The 15,758-nt window shown below is 37.3% G+C and overlaps 1 protein-coding gene across 4 annotated transcripts in view; it reads left to right on the top strand.

Annotated features, from left to right (window-relative positions):
* The first annotated feature begins 1,668 nt into the window (after positions 1 to 1,668).
* The window catches only part of Creb1 (cAMP responsive element binding protein 1), a 64,084-nt gene continuing 49,994 nt past the window's right edge, over positions 1,669 to 15,758 (top strand). For 2 of the 4 annotated variants that reach the window (XM_071618857.1, XM_027941691.2), the window contains exon 1: positions 1,695 to 1,866. The gene's annotated coding sequence lies outside the window, so the exon portion shown is untranslated. Of the gene's footprint in view, positions 1,867 to 15,758 lie in introns of all 4 variants that reach the window. The other 2 variants (XM_071618856.1, XM_027941690.2) reach the window with 2 other exon arrangements.

Here is a 15,758-nt window from a genome sequence, read left to right as displayed (position 1 = left end):
TCACTTGGAAGGCAGAGGCTGGAAGATTGCAAGTTCCAGGCCAGTCTCAGCAACTTAGAGACCCCTGCCCTCGCTGTCTCAAATAAAAAGTATAAAAGGACTGTGGATGTAGTTCAGTTGTAAAGCACCCCTGGACACTGGATTGTATTCCAAGTTAAAAAAAAAAAAGTGGCTAAAAAGCAAACACCAAATATATGTAAAACTGACTTAAGAGCAAAGGGAAGAGTATATTTGGAAGAGGGTGTGATGCAGTGTCAAATGCTGGGATGAAGTCTGGTTGAAAACCATCTGGTTTCACAGACATGAAGCTTGTCTGTTAACAATTCAGAGCCACTTCAGGTGAGTGGTAGGGACAGAATGTGGACCAGAACGGATAAAGCAGTGGGATATGAGAGAAAATCTATGGGGTAAGAAACAGTTGGAGTTGTTAGTGATCTAGGGAGGTGAGAAATCTTTTTAAAGAAATGAGAGACATTAGCATGTTTAAAACACTGGTCGGGATAGAGCTTGTAAAGGAAAAGCCAAAAATAAAAGGATATTCTTCAGTGTAATGTTTCTGAGAAAGCAGGGATGGAACTAAGAGAACAGGAAGGGCAACTCTTTGGAACAGAAGTCGTTAAGGGGCGGAGTCCAGAATGAACAGAAATAATTTAAAAACCTGAAAGCCCAGGGAGAGGACTGCAGGGTTCAATAAATAAGAGAATGGAGAGTTATAAGAGAATGGTTGGCCTTGGGCGACCTCAGAGAGCAGTTTGCAGTAGCTTGGAAGCCACGGAAGTCACACTGTCAACTTAGGATGGGTGGGTGAAGTAAAGGGTGTATGGGGTGCAAACCACTGCTGTACGAAACGGCTGAGAAAAGAAAGCGACACAGGATGTTGTCTGAGGGAAGGCGGGCAGGTGGAGTGAGGACAGATTTCCAGTGTCGCAGAGCAGCTTCGGTCAGGACAGGTCACTGCTCTGAGAACTCCGGCTGCGGCTGAAATCACCCAGGGCCTTGCCTCACTGCTGAGCTGAACCCCGCGAGATGTCACGACTTCCGCAACCTTCACCCTCGGCCAGCGGCCACAGCGCTCTCCGAGGCGCTCGGAAAGACGGGAGGTCGGAAAAACTCTTCCCACAGAGGCCCACAACGCCCCGACCCCTCCCGACAGGCAGTCCAGCGCAGTCCCCAGACACCGGGGACGTTGGTCGAGGGGCAGCAGCAGGACTCCCGCATTTCAGCCATGTCGCAGCCCCGGAGGCGCGTCCCAACGTTTGAAAGTTCCCGGGCTCGCGGGGCCAGCGGCTCAGACCCGCCCCGCCGCAGCCGCCCTAGAGCCCGCCACTCACCGCCGCAGGGGCAGGCTAGCGCGGGGGTTTCAACACTACCCACACCCCGGGAATTCCCCACCTGGCCACACACAAACCCCGCTTCCTCCAAATTTCCGCCACCCGGTTTTATGCATTCGAACGCCGTGGAAGGGCTTGAACCGCTCCTCCCACAGCGGGTCTCGGCCCACCTTCTCCTTCCCTCTCCCCGCACAGGCCCTCCGCCTCGCCCGAAGGAGCCCGAAAGTCTTCGGCAATTTTCGCCCCCACCGCGGGGGCGGGGCCGCTCGAGCTGCTCCGGGCTGAGCTCGGCTGTTTCCGTGCGCGGCCGCTGCGCACTCGGCACTGGGCGGCGCTGGCTGGCTCCCTGGCTGCGGCTCCTCAGTCGGCGGCGGCTGCTGCTGCCTGTGGCCCGGGCGGCTGGGAGAAGCGGAGTGTTGGTGAGTGACGCGGCGGAGGTGTAGTTTGACGCGGTGTGTTACGTGGGGGAGAGAATAAAACTCCAGCGAGATCCGGGCCGCGAACGAAAGCAGTGACGGAGGAGCTTGTACCACCGGTAAGAGGAGCAGGAGGAGGAGGCAGGAGCCCGAGAGAGCCGGGGGGACGGAGGGGGGACGGGGAGGCGCCGGACACCCGCGCTCGGGGCCTTCCCCTCGCAGGAGGGGCCGCGGTAAAGATGGAGCCTCCGCCCGAGCCCCACAACATCGCCGCCGCTCGCAGCGAACAAAGAATAATGGCGGCGGACTGGAGCCAGCGGCGGCCGGGGCGGCAGCGACTCTGCCTGCAGCCAGCGGCGGCGCTCATGGCGGGGGGCGGCGGGCGGGGTGGGAGCCGGCGGCCGGGGGTGTGTGCGGGCGGCCGGCCGCGGCGAGCTGGCGCCCGCGTTCCCGCCGCCGGGCTGGGCCGGGCGCGGAGCTGGAGCCGGAGCCGGGAGCCGCCCCGGGGGAGGCTGCCCGCCCGGCCCGGCGCTGCCCCCCGCGCCGCCCGCCGGCCCCCGCCGCCCGACTCGGCCGGGCCGGGCTGTCCTGTCCGCCGGGGCGGCTGCCGCCTGGTGCCTGTGGGGGGTGGAGGAGGAAGAAGGCGACAGTTGAGGGCAGAGGAGGTGAAGGTGCCTGCCGCCTTCTCGGTCGCCTCCGTGTCCGCCGCGCCCGCTTCGCGAGGGGAAGAGCGGCAACGTCCGACCTGCTCTCCTCTCGGTTCTTTGTGCAATAAAGTTCGAAACCCAAGGTTTTCTCTCGTGCTGTATTTTTTTCTTGCCCTTTCCCCCTGCTCCCAACACCGTTGGGGAAATGTTGTTTTCTGCCCTTCGCTGCTTACTTGAGATGAGAGCTCGTGCTTTTTAAGGGAATTTTTGACTCTTTCCCCCACGCCCCCCCACCCCGCTTAAAAAAAAAAGTAGTCATGGGAATGCATTCTTTTTGAGTGGAAGGGGGTGCTAAGAAAAACAAATTTATAACTTTTTTAAAGAAACTGTTGGGATCTTGTAAAAGGGAAGCTGGTGTTTGAAAACAGTTTCGGTTTTAACCCTTTTCACTAAGGTAATAATCTCTTGAAGTCTATCATTCTGAAACCCTTCTTAGAAACGAATATTAGCCAAAGTACTCTTGTTTTACATCAATTTTTTTGGTGGGGGCGATCTTGCCAAAGGTGTTTGAGTCATCTGGATCTCCCCTCACCCCGGGGTATACCACGTTTCTCCGGTATTTTGTCTAAACTTTAATGAGTAATTAATTTAATACTGTTTATTAAAATGGGCATTATAAAGATCCATTATTTTCTCTGATGCTGTAGATAACTCCACTGGAAGGCCGACAACAATTTAAGCTAAGAAACTTATTTTTTTCCTCTCATGTGGGGAAAGGGGGACCTCATAAGTCATTGATACATTAAAGATTAAAAGGCATTTTTAAAGGACTTGCAGTATGACCTATTTAAATTTGTCATACCTTCTCACGAAATTAAAATTTCTTTCTAGCCGCAGCTTGCATCAGGTCTGCCTTCTAAAGATTTAGTCTAAGATAGTTTTGATTGCTGTCTATTGAAATATTTTACGCTTATTGCTCATTTTCTAATTTAAAGTCCTCCTTACAGTTAGGTATGTGGTTTGAAAGATGAGGTTATTTTTAATATATACCTGTCGCTGTATGATTGAATTGGGAGTGATACATACAAAACTTCTGGTTAGGAATAAATTTATTGATTGGTAATAAGCACTGTCTTCTGATTTTTTTTTTCCCTATCCAAGTCCAAAACCAGCTTTGCATTGCTAATTGTTGAATAAAGACAACATTAGCAAATTGTCATTGCCAAGGAAATTAAAAGATACAGTAAAGTGAGTTTTTTTCTGTTAGGATTGGGAAAATTATTTCCAAACACTGAGGAAGTTAAATATAGTATTGATGATAAGTAGTTATTATTTCTTTAAAGATTTTCTACCAACCAGCATCGGTTTAGTAGAATTTTTTTTCCTTTGTAGACAACATACAACAATGATTATTAAGAGATTATAACAAAATTTTTTTTCTGATGTGCTCTTTCTTTAGTCTTATCCAAAAGATCTTTTAAAGTTTATTTATAGACTCATAATTTGTGATTCTTAGCAATTTCAGGTACTTTTCAAACTTTTATGTTCTTTAATATTTGAACACGCACCTGGAATCTGGTTCTAGAATGTACTTCTACTGGGGGGGGGGTCAGTAAAAATGCTTCTTTTTTACACCCCTCCTGATGGATACATGTATTTATAGAGCAAAGAGCAAATAAATTCTTAGAATTTGTCTAAAGAAGGATAAAAGAGGACTTCTTTTGGAATTTAAAACTCTTGTGTTACTTCTTTTGCACAAATTATTTTTCATATAAAAGCTTGAAGAAATGTAGAAAACCTGATCCATAAAATTCATTTTTCTGCTTTCCATAAACTCATTCTTGATTACATCTGATTAGTAGAAACTTTGATTTCTTAGAGAAGTAGCTTATTTTGTTTTTCATTCTAAGATATTTGATTTTGTTTGGGTACAGTATAGTTACAGAGAATGATGTATGTTCCACTTCACCTTATTTCTCCTTTTTTTTCACAGTAGAAAGTATTATTGTAACTTAATGCTTATTAGGGTATCAGTGAAATTTATCATTTCATTTATTCCATAGATATTTTTGTAGCCATACCTACATAATTTTGCTTATAGCCAAGTCCATGAAATAGTCTTGCAAAAATCTTTATGTATGGTGTAACTTCCAATAATGGACTCTTTATTTTGAATAGAGCTCAAATATGAATTTAAGAATGTAACAGATGTCAGGGAGTAGAAAAATGCGGGATTTTTTTTTCTTGCCCATGTGTGAACTAATTTCTACTTCAGAATCACTTAAGACAACATTTTATGGGAATTCAAATATTTATTTAGCACTTACTGTGACAGAGAATGTAGTTGAAAGAACATCTGGTTTAGAATAATCCTAGGCCTGGGTTTGAATCCCAGCCTTGCTACTACTGTCATGTACCTACCCTCAAAGAATTTTGTGACCTAGGGTAAATTTTTTTTAAATCTTTCTTAGCTTCAGTTTCTTTATCCATAAGATTAGAATAATAGTACCTGCTTTATAGGGATGTAACATTAAGTACCTGAGGGAAGAATCAACTAATTACAGCTTTTCATCTTGAGCTTTATTTTAACTTCCTCTTTGTGGGACCTTCGGCAAGTTTCTTAACTTATCCATACTTAATCATGTTTAATACATTGGACCAGAAGCTGCTGTAAATCCAAGGATGAATTACACTATATTTCCTCTACCCTCAAGGAACTGTTGTGAACACAATGACTAATAAGGCAGAATACTTTTTTGTTAGAAAGCAATCAGAGGAAAGAGAAATCACCCTTGGTGAAGTAAGGAGGAAGACTGTAATTTTTATATTTTCAGCTTTGTTTTTGGAACATGTAATGTATTCACATGGTTCATAATTCATTTGCATAAAATAAGCAAAATGTCCTGTTCTCTTTCCCCATCACTGAAATGTTGCCTAATTTTTGTCTTTTCAGAGATATTCTATACGTATACAAGCAAATATGTATGTACTGTATCTGCCTTTAAATAAATGATAGCATATTGTACACTCATAATACTCAGTTCCTTTCTCATCCCCAACATGGCTTAACAATTGGTTTGTATCAACATAAAAGACCCTTTTATTTATATAGATATATAAATTATGAAGCATTTCTTTAGGTGGATATGCTTATAACTATTAACCAGTTAGTGAGCTGATTTTATTTTTAGATCTTTTGGACTTTTTAAACAATGAGAATTTGCCATTATGCCATGAAAAACATTTCATTTGAATGAAAAATACAAAATAATTTGTGACCAGAAGTTGATATTTCAACTGCTTTATTTTATTTTTTGCTCCATTTAAAAAAATTTATTTTCACATATACATGACAGTAGAGTATATTTTGACACATTATACATATATGGAATATAACATTCTAATTATGATCCCATTCTTGTGTCTGTACATGATGGAGAGTTACATTGGTTGTGTATATATGAGCATAAGAAAGTTCCATATGATTCATTCTACTGTCTTTCCTATTCCTATCCCCCTTCCTTCCCTTCATTTTGTCTAATCCAGTGAACTCCTATTCTTCCCCTTCCCACCCTCTCTTTTTGTGACTTAGCATCCACATAGGAACACTCAGCCTTTTTTTTGGGGGGGGGGGGGCTGGTTTATTCCACTTAGCATGTTAGTCTCCAGTTCCATCCATTTACCATCAAATGCCGTAATTTCATTCTTTGTGGCTGAGTAATATTCCATTGTGTGTGTGTGTGTGTATGTGTGTGTGTGTGTATATATATATATATATATATATATACCACATTTTCTTCATCTGTTGAAGGGCACCTAGGTTGGTTTCATAGCTTAGTATTGTGAATTGAGCTGCTATAAACAGTGATGTGTTTTTCTCCAGTTTTTAAAAGTTTTATTAAAATCATCAGTATACACAAAGGAGGCAAGCAAGCTGGGTATAAGAGCTGACTCACAAAGTGAAATTCATCTGAGTTTAACTTTAATTGAGATTCTTACAGTCCTCAAGAGACTGCTTCCTTCAGGTATTCTGGCCAAAAGAGTTTCTAAAGGTCTCTGAAAAGAATGTTTCATATAGTCCAGATTTTTCCCCCTTTAAAAGAAGACAATTTATGGATATTATTACCCAGTAAGGTTGATTAGTGTACTAGTTTTCTCCCTGCATTCATTGTTTTACATACTCATTAACTTACCTTGATAACCAGGTAATACACATTTCTTCTCATGCACAAAACAAGTTTCAGTGTCTCTCTGTTTTTCTTTCGTGGATCTTCAAAGCAGCACTAAGCTATGGTACATTTTAAATATACATGCTCTTAGTGTATTTATCTTTAAAATACACATGCTGTAAATTTTCTAAGTTGACTAAAACTCAAAAGTGATTACTGATCTAGAGACAAGGACACATACCACTTGTGTTCCAAAAAATTATTAAATAAAACAGTGATTGTGTAATTAATTTTCTGAAGTTGATAGTTAAACAGTTGTGACCATGATGCCAAAGTTTTAATATAAAATTACCTTTTTACTAATATATTTGGGTTTTCCTAGTATATGAAATAAAATGTTGATATGTGCTATTTTTTTTAACCTGGTATTTGATTAATGGGTTTACAAAGCCAGGTGTCTTTTTACAGATTTTGGGGTTGGAGTGGAATAGATGAATGAACTGTGTAAAAGCAGAAAATTTCCTTCTGGAACACATCTGCAGGCTACCAGAGAGTTAAATGATTTTGCAGCGTGTCAACAGAATCAGTGATTACCTCTTGGGGTAGAAGTAAAGGTCATTGAACTAAAGCAACTAACTGATGATGTGAAAATGGCTGTATGTTATTCTTCCAGCTAATTTTAACATATATGCTAGCTCCAGCATTTTATACAAGCCCACACCTAGTCAGCTTATTGAAGCTGTAGGAAGTAAATATGATTTTGAATTTCTTCCACATTATATCTATAAATTTTAGATTTTTGAGATGAAACTTAGGTAAGACAAATCATTTTTTTAAATTCACAATACATTTCTCATCACAACATATGCACACTCTCGAGTCCTAGTTTTTGTTTGTTTTGCATTCTTTCTTTAGATCTGCCAGACAAATTCTTATGAAGATATATTTTATTATATTTTGCCCAGATATTTGAATATTTGGTTATCTATCAACTAGGTTACCAAAATTTTAAAAAAGAGTTAAATGAGAAGATAAATCTAATCTTTCATATTCTGATGTTTATTCCAACAGATAAAAATTGCTAACCTAAAGAAGACAATATCTCCAGTGATGAATAATTATCTGTAATTTGATACAAACACTGTACATCCCCAGCAGTGAAAACTTATTTAAAACTGGCACTTAGTGCTTTAGGGTAGTTAACATATCTCAACTTAAAAAAAAAAAAAAAAGTTGGGCTGTGCGCAGTGGTGCATGTCTGTAATCCCGGCAGCTGAGGAGGCTGAAGCAGGAGGATCACAAGTTCAAAGCCAGCCTCAGCAAAAGTGAAGTGCTAAGCAACTCAGTAAGACCTGTCTCTAAATAGAATACAAAATAGGCTGGGTTGGCTCAGTGGTTGAGTGCTCCTGAGTTCAATCCCGGGTTACCCACCATCACCCCCCCCCCCCCAAAAAAAAAAAATAGTTGGGGCTAAGGATGTGGTTTGGTGATAATTATGCATGACTAGCATGTGTGAAGCCCTAGAGTTCCATCCCTAGCACCACACAAAAAATAAATAAATAAACCAGTACTACTCTTTTATAAACTCTTAAATGTTTACGTTGTTTTTTTCTCACTAATGAAGTAAATTAATAAAGAAATTTACCATGCATGAGATTGGCTGTGTGAACAAAGATGAAAACATCTATCAGTTTTCTTTCTCCTGTCAGATTAATCTAGGATCACTAATCTAAATAGAAGCATGTTTGGAGAGGAAGAGGTCAGAGGGATTGATTGAAAGGAGAGAAGACTGACATTTGGCTGAAGAAGAGTTAAGTGAGAAGATAAAATAGCTAGCTAATGACCTTTCGTAGGAGTGCGAAGCAGGTCTAGAAGTTGACTTACAGTAATAAGTTTCTTTCCCAAAGATTAGTGAATTTTCCTTGAAACTTCTGATTTCTTTCATCAGTTTTAAGTGTATTCCTAATGAGCTGGTTATCTGCATGTGAGAGTGGGTTTTAATAGTATATATAATATCTATATGATAGTATAGATGTTAACTAAAAATGTTTGTAATCCAGCCAAGGGTGAAGAAGCCCCCCCCCCTTTTCATTTTTAGTTGTTGACAGGCATTTATTTATTTATTTGCAGTGCTGAGAATCAAACCCAGTGCCTCACACATGCTAGGCAAGTGCTCTACCTCTCAGCCATAACCCCAGCCCCAAATGAGTCATTTTGAGTGTTTTATCCTTGTTCATATAAATGGTAATAGGAGGCTCAGAAGTATCTTGTTTTAGAACACCATAGTGAAGAAATAATAGTAATACATGGACTTTGTGTACTGCCATTTGTCTAATTATTTATTCATTGAACCTTCATTGGCCATGAGCTTATTATAATTGGTAAAATGATCACAAGAAATTTTATTTGGTATTTATAGAAACAATACCTGGGTATTAAATGAAGATTGTGCTAGTTTTTATAAACAATAAAGCCTGAGGTACAGCTCCTACCCTTAAAGTATTTGATGCAACAGTGGGGATGATACTTAAGGAAGAATGTTTTTTATTTTAATGGCAGAATATCAATTTTCACTGTTCCCTTGAAGAATTGTTAAGTTTAGAATAGAAGGGGCTTTGTGGGGAAAGTAGAATTTAAATAGAATTCAAAAGAACTTGAATAGGGAGGTAAAAGTGTATTTTAAAGCATTGAAAGAGACAAAAATGAAGGAACTGAAGTAGAATGAGCTTACTATGAATATGTACAGAATTGGTAAAGAAAGATTATGGATTCATATTAGGAATCCTGACTTTAAGGAAGGGAGCTTTAAATACATAAGAGGGAGGAAAGGTAAATACAGAGGAATTATGTGATCAATTAGCCTAAAATGTAGATTTCCTGACTTCCAGGTATTTTAGTTTAAAAATGGACCTTAGAGACTGTTTATCAGCTTCATTGAAATATAATTCACATGCCATACACTACATCCATTTGATGGTATAATTCATTGGTTTTAGTTTGCATACAAAGTGGTGCATCTATCACCATAGTCAACCTTAGGACATTTTCACTACCCCAGAAAGGAACACCACATCTCCTAGCCATCCCTGATAATCTCCCTATATGCCAGTCCTAGGCAGCTGTTAATCTCCTTTCTATCTCCAGATTTGCACATTCTGGACATTGCATATGAATAGAATCATATTGTTCATTGTGATTTACTTAGCATAATGTTTTCAAGTTCATCCATATTGTAGTATCAGTTTCATTTTTATTACCAAATAATAGTCCATTTTCTGAATATTCAGTATTTTATTCACTCATTAGTCATATGCATTTGGATCTTTTGACTAAGAGACACTTATGTGGACATGTTTTCTTTTGGGTATATATATCTAGGAGTGGAACTGCTAGGTTATGTGATTACTACACTTAACTGTTTGAAGAAATAACAGACTGTTTTCCAAAGCATCATAAATTTTTATTTAACTGTTTCAGGTATTTTCTAAATATCTATAAAAGCCCAACAAACAGGATCCCATTATTTAGTGAAAAATAACTAAAGCCACTAATGTATATTTGGAGTTATACACCACCTCCTAGTTTTCCCCCTATTCTATGTTCATATTCCTTTTCGGGAGTGACTGATGAAAAGCAAAGTTGAAAATCAGGAAATGAAAACTTTGAATCAGACATTTTAATTGGATTTACCATTGAGGATTTATTTATTATTATAAGAGTATTCATGATCTCAGTGTGGGCATAATATATTACTCATAAACTATACTGTACTGGGGAGTTCAACTACAGACTTTTATGCATGAAGGGAGTAATGATTCTTCATTTTTAACGAATGACTAAACTGAGTTCTGGAGACCTTAACTAAGGTATTTGCTGTGTAAAAGCCTCATAGTAAATCAGAGTCGTCTTCATTCTTTTGTAGCATTCTTTCTGGTTTTCAAGGCTCTTGTCTTATTATGACTACTGAAATTTTTGTTCATAAGCAGTATTAGTTTGGGTTTATAAGTAGCTCACTTGAAATATTTTACCAAGTTATGGAAAAATGTATTTATTTCATTATGTTATTAATCAGATCTGTTGATCAGTATAAAGATTAAGTGGCCAGCTCATGTTTTCCTTTTTTCCATAATGTATTCTGTCATTTCCAATTAGAAGTTTTTATTTTTAAATCACTTATTACATGTTTGAAGGGAATTTGTAGGTAAATTGGTCATAGGATTAGTTTGTACTTGTCAAGCTTTTTTCATATATTGTACATCTTTTGTCTCTTGTTAGATTGTAAGCCCTTTGAGGAAAAGACTCTTGTATGCTTTATGCTATTGCCCCATAGTTTTCAACAAAACACTTATGTAGGAGGTCCCGACATTTCTTTCATGAATGATTTCCTATTAGAGGGTCACCAATTTGAAAGGAAAGGTTAAAAGCAATCCTGGCGCAGATTAAAGGAAGCAGACATGCATGTTTTGGTCAGTTTAAACCTAATAAACTTAGATACTTTTTTAAAAAACATTTTTTAAATATTTATTTTTTAGTTGTAGTTGGACACAATACCTTCATCTTATTTATTTTTATGTGGTGCTGAGGATCAAACCCAGGGCCTCACACGTGCTCTGCTGCTGAGCCACAACCTCAGCCCAGATACTTTTTTTTTTTTTAACTGAGGAAATTAGATTTATTTTCCAGTACTACCCTCCTCTGAAACACAAGAATAGCATATTATGTTAATCAAAATGATCTTTCCAGAAGTCAGGCCCATGGTGGTAAAAAAATAGTTGCTGTACCTGCAAGGTTAAACTTGATGCTGATTGTTTCAAGATTAAAAATAGAATACTTGACCTTGAAGTGAGTTTTTTGTCTAAACTGTCCAAAGAGGAAAATATTTTGTATGGTACTATAATGATAGATGCATGCCATTATACATTTGTCCAAATCCGTAAAATGTACAAGCACAAGAGTGAATTCTAATGTAAAAGAAACAAAAACAAACTGTACATAAAGTGCTGTTGACTGCATGTCATTTTTCGGCCTTATGGTTTAGCCATGGACAATTTTTAAATATAGTCCAATATATCTTTGTTATCTTGAGTTCTTGGGCTTTTTTCTTTGCTGCCTGACTAGTGAGCAGCATGTAATTGAAATAATTTGCATTATTGCTTCATAGTCTATGCAGTTTCATTGCCAAATACGTAGTTTTTATAATACTGAGAGCTATGTGGTGTAACATCTCCAGTTCTCTGTGAAGTCAGGTAAAACCAGAATTCCTGTCATTATGACTCCTAGCATAACATGTGCTGAATTTTTCACTCTTCCGTGTCTGATTTGTAAATAATTCACCATTTCAAATATTAGTTCAAAACAGAAACCAAAAACACTTGGCTATTTATTTCCCATTTGAATGTAGTGATTTCACATAGTCACTTAGGTTTGTTAAGTAAATGGAATAGTAGGCTATAAATATTTAAATTTAGGGTATAACTTTTTGAGTCCTTACAGTTTCATCATTGAGCTAGTTTATAAAGCAAAACTTAACATAATAATGAAGATAGCTTTACCTGTAATTCAACATAAATGTAGCCTATATAAAAGTAACTATATTGGAAGTGTATAATCTTTTAAAAAAAAACTAGCTTCAAAAAGCCATGTAGTAGCACTTCATACCTCAACATTTCTTGAAAGCTACAAACATATTAGGTGGGTGTTTATAATAAAGGGGAATGGGAAGAGATGGGATAAAAATGTTACCATCTAAAATAATGCATAGTCATGGTTACTGCTTTGCTAAGCAACACTGTCTCTTGGTGACCAGATACATGAAAGCTTGTTTCAGAGCTACCAGTAGTCTTACCTCAGGGAAAACAAGGCAAGTAAATTTTGCCAGTATTTTAAAAACAAGAACAAAAATTTTGATTTGAGAAAGTGCTAAAGTTTTCTTGTTGAAAGTTCTATAGACTTAGTCGTATATTCAGAGATGTCCATCATAAATCATGCAGTGTTTCCGTAAATCACATAACATTTTTCTGATTCACTTCTGTTAAATACTAACTTTGAGGAAAGTATCTTTTTCATAAGGTGTGCTACATGCTTTAAAAATAGACTTTATTAAAGTTGATAGTCAAATATCCTGGTAATCACAAAACTACAAAAATCATAAAATATGTTGAAACCAAACCATTCACTGAGTTAAATCAAATTAGTGAATAAATTGGGAAATTTGTTTATTAAATAACATTGCAAAGATTTCCTTTTGCTGTGTGCCCCTCTTTTTTTTTTTTGCTGGTGGTGGTATGGTGAGGTTTTACTAGTGTTTAATAACACAAATAATTTATGAAAGTATGTAAGGAAATCTTTAAGCTTGTTCTTGTTTTTGTCTTATAAATAATTTAAATGTCATCAAGTCATGGAGTTAACTTCATATTACAACTTTTCTTGACTTCTAATATGAAGATAAGAGCCTGAAAGGAAGACTTGTTCCCATGAAAGACAGACAAACCTTGGTAGGAGCACAGAGAAAACTTTCTGAAAAATGTCAGAATTTTTTTATTCTGATAAACACACTGGTTTATTTTATTTAAACACATTCCTGTTTTTGACTTCTTCCTTTAAGATGTATATCACCTTATTTTGTTGTGTAATCAGTCTATACATTATACAGATGAGGCTGACATATGTTTTGTTGGGTGTGGATATGTGTTTGTACACATGTGCATACATACTCGTACAGTATTTGAAAATCCTTTGTTTCCTCTTTGGTTTCGATGAAGGTATGCCGTATTTAACACCAGTAAACTATTGTTAGCATCAGAAATGTGGAGCATTGCTAAATTTGCAGTATTGATTGACTACAGATTAGACATAAAGATAAATGACAAATATGTCTAGGTTAACATTGTTGTTGATTGTTTCTTGGAAAGTCTGTTGTTTAGTACCTGAACTTTCTTTAGTAAATTAGTCATAATACATAAAAAAATTAAGACATGTCAAAGGATGTGTTAACAAAACTTTGAATCAGTTATCCTGAAAACTGAGTACAGAAACAAAATAACTATAAAAGATTATGTATCACATGTAGGTGTTTGAGGGCATACTTCTGCAGAATATTTTTAGTTAAGGTAGTTGACAGTGACAATAAAACAGTCATTTAGTTTTAAAATAATGTGCCCAAATATGCCTTTTGCTATGAATAAACCGGAGACTTTGGAGTTTTACTTATGTGATCATCTTAAATCCCTGAAATTGGTGAGAGTTCCAGAGTTCTCCACTTGCTAGTGTGCAGAGGAAGCTTTTCCCCTCATTTTTAATTGAAGTCGTTTCCATTAAAAACAACAACAACAATAAAAACAACCCAGAATGTGTTTCATTAATTACAAAGGCATTGTTTCTTCTTTAGCCAAAATTTACAGTTTATTTCTCTGAATACTTACCCCATCCAAAACAGGATTAAAGTTGTCATAAATTAAGGGGGATTAAAAAGTTGACTGTGGAGAAGGTAGGCTTATTTTTCGTAAATTACAATGTTAAGAATCTTAAGGACTGGAGCATTTCTTAAAGGTCAATACATTTTAGGGAAAACAACAAATTGAAGATATACAGCATTCCTTTTATTAGTGATTTTTAGCAAAAAATGGTGATATGGGCTTTCTTTGGTAAGCTTTAATTTGCAGTTTGGAGATTTGTGTTAACTTTCTATAGACAAATAGGGAATTAGTACTGTCAGAATTAGTCCCTTTTTCAGTATAGTCCTGTATAGATGAATTTAAATGCTACCTTGTCAGTAAGGGTCATTGATTAGCCTTTATAATATTGAAAATCAATTCAACATCTTTCCCAACTTTATTTTTCTACACAGTTCTCATCATCTGACTTGTACATTTTATGTTTGTTTCCTGCCCCCACCTGCTAGATATAGACTCTAGAAAGTCAAACTTTTTCTAAAGATTCATTTTATTCATTGTTTTATCTCCAGAAGCTTGAACAATGCCTGATACATATTCAGATATGATACTTTAAAACAAGACATCTATAATGTAAATTGACAAAAATATTAGACTTTATTTTAGTTTTAGTAAAGTGTATTGTTCACTTATGGCAGATTCCCCCAGGTATTGCTATATAGACTAGAAGCAAAATCCATTGCATTTATAAAAGTTCTAAACCAAATGACTTTAAGAGACAATATTATTATTATTATTTTTAGTTGTTGATGGACCTCTATTTTAATTATTTATTTGTGGTGCTGAGAATCAAACCCAGTGCTTTACATATGTTAAGTAGGTGTTCCACCACTAAGCTATGACCCCAGTCCTGAGACTCATTCTTATATTCTTATTTTACCTGTTGCTTTAGAGTGACCATTCTGTATTACTGTTGTTGTTTTTTTCTCGTTTTCTATGGAAAGTCTGATGCCAACCACTGACTTTCACCTTTTTCTTAAGTTCTATATATAGTTTCAGCCTTTGTTTATGTACCATTTTTTTATCAGAAAAGTCACTTTTCTGATAAGTTTATTAATTGTTTATTAATACTCCAGGTTTATTAATACTGTTTTCATTCTTAATGCCTCTTTGGAATTTCACTACTTTCATGACTACTATATATTCTCTTATTTCAAAGGTCATGGAAACATTCATTTGACACTTTACCTAAACTAAAACTTTTAAATACCTGTTATTATCTTCACTGTGGAAAGGTGCAAAAGTAATTTAGCCCTTTACTCTTAGTAAACCTCAACAGATTAATAATTTCTTAGCGCTTTCTTAGATGGAAAGGAATAATTGCTTGTTTCTTTTTTTTTCTAATTGAGAAAAGGGACTATTTAATTGTTTAATAACTGTAACAGTAGTTATGACCTGAGCAATGTAGTAAGACACTGTCTACCATGTGAAACAGAGGCTCTTTATTGGATGATGGTCTGGTCTTGTAGCACTTTTTAAAGTACTATCTCAAAATTCTATTACATTCTCATGATAATGCTTAAATGATGATACCACTGTCCCAAATCAGGAGACTAGGTGACCTATTTTTAACGAATCTATCTTCCTTTACAGTGTAAATTTGCATCCTTCATTACAAAGTACTTCCTTAGTAGTAAATATTATTTTCTTATATGGCCTGTGTAATTATGTGTACGTACCTACCTCTCATGTGGTCTTAGTTCCTAAGATTAGAAGATTTAAAATTGAAGCGAGGACTTTTAAC

This window comes from Marmota flaviventris, chromosome 11 (genome assembly GCF_047511675.1).
Source record: "Marmota flaviventris isolate mMarFla1 chromosome 11, mMarFla1.hap1, whole genome shotgun sequence".
In the NCBI taxonomy this organism is placed as follows: Eukaryota; Metazoa; Chordata; class Mammalia; order Rodentia; family Sciuridae; genus Marmota; species Marmota flaviventris.
Note: the sequence above shows the minus strand (reverse complement) of the source record. Positions and strands in the feature narration are given on the sequence as shown.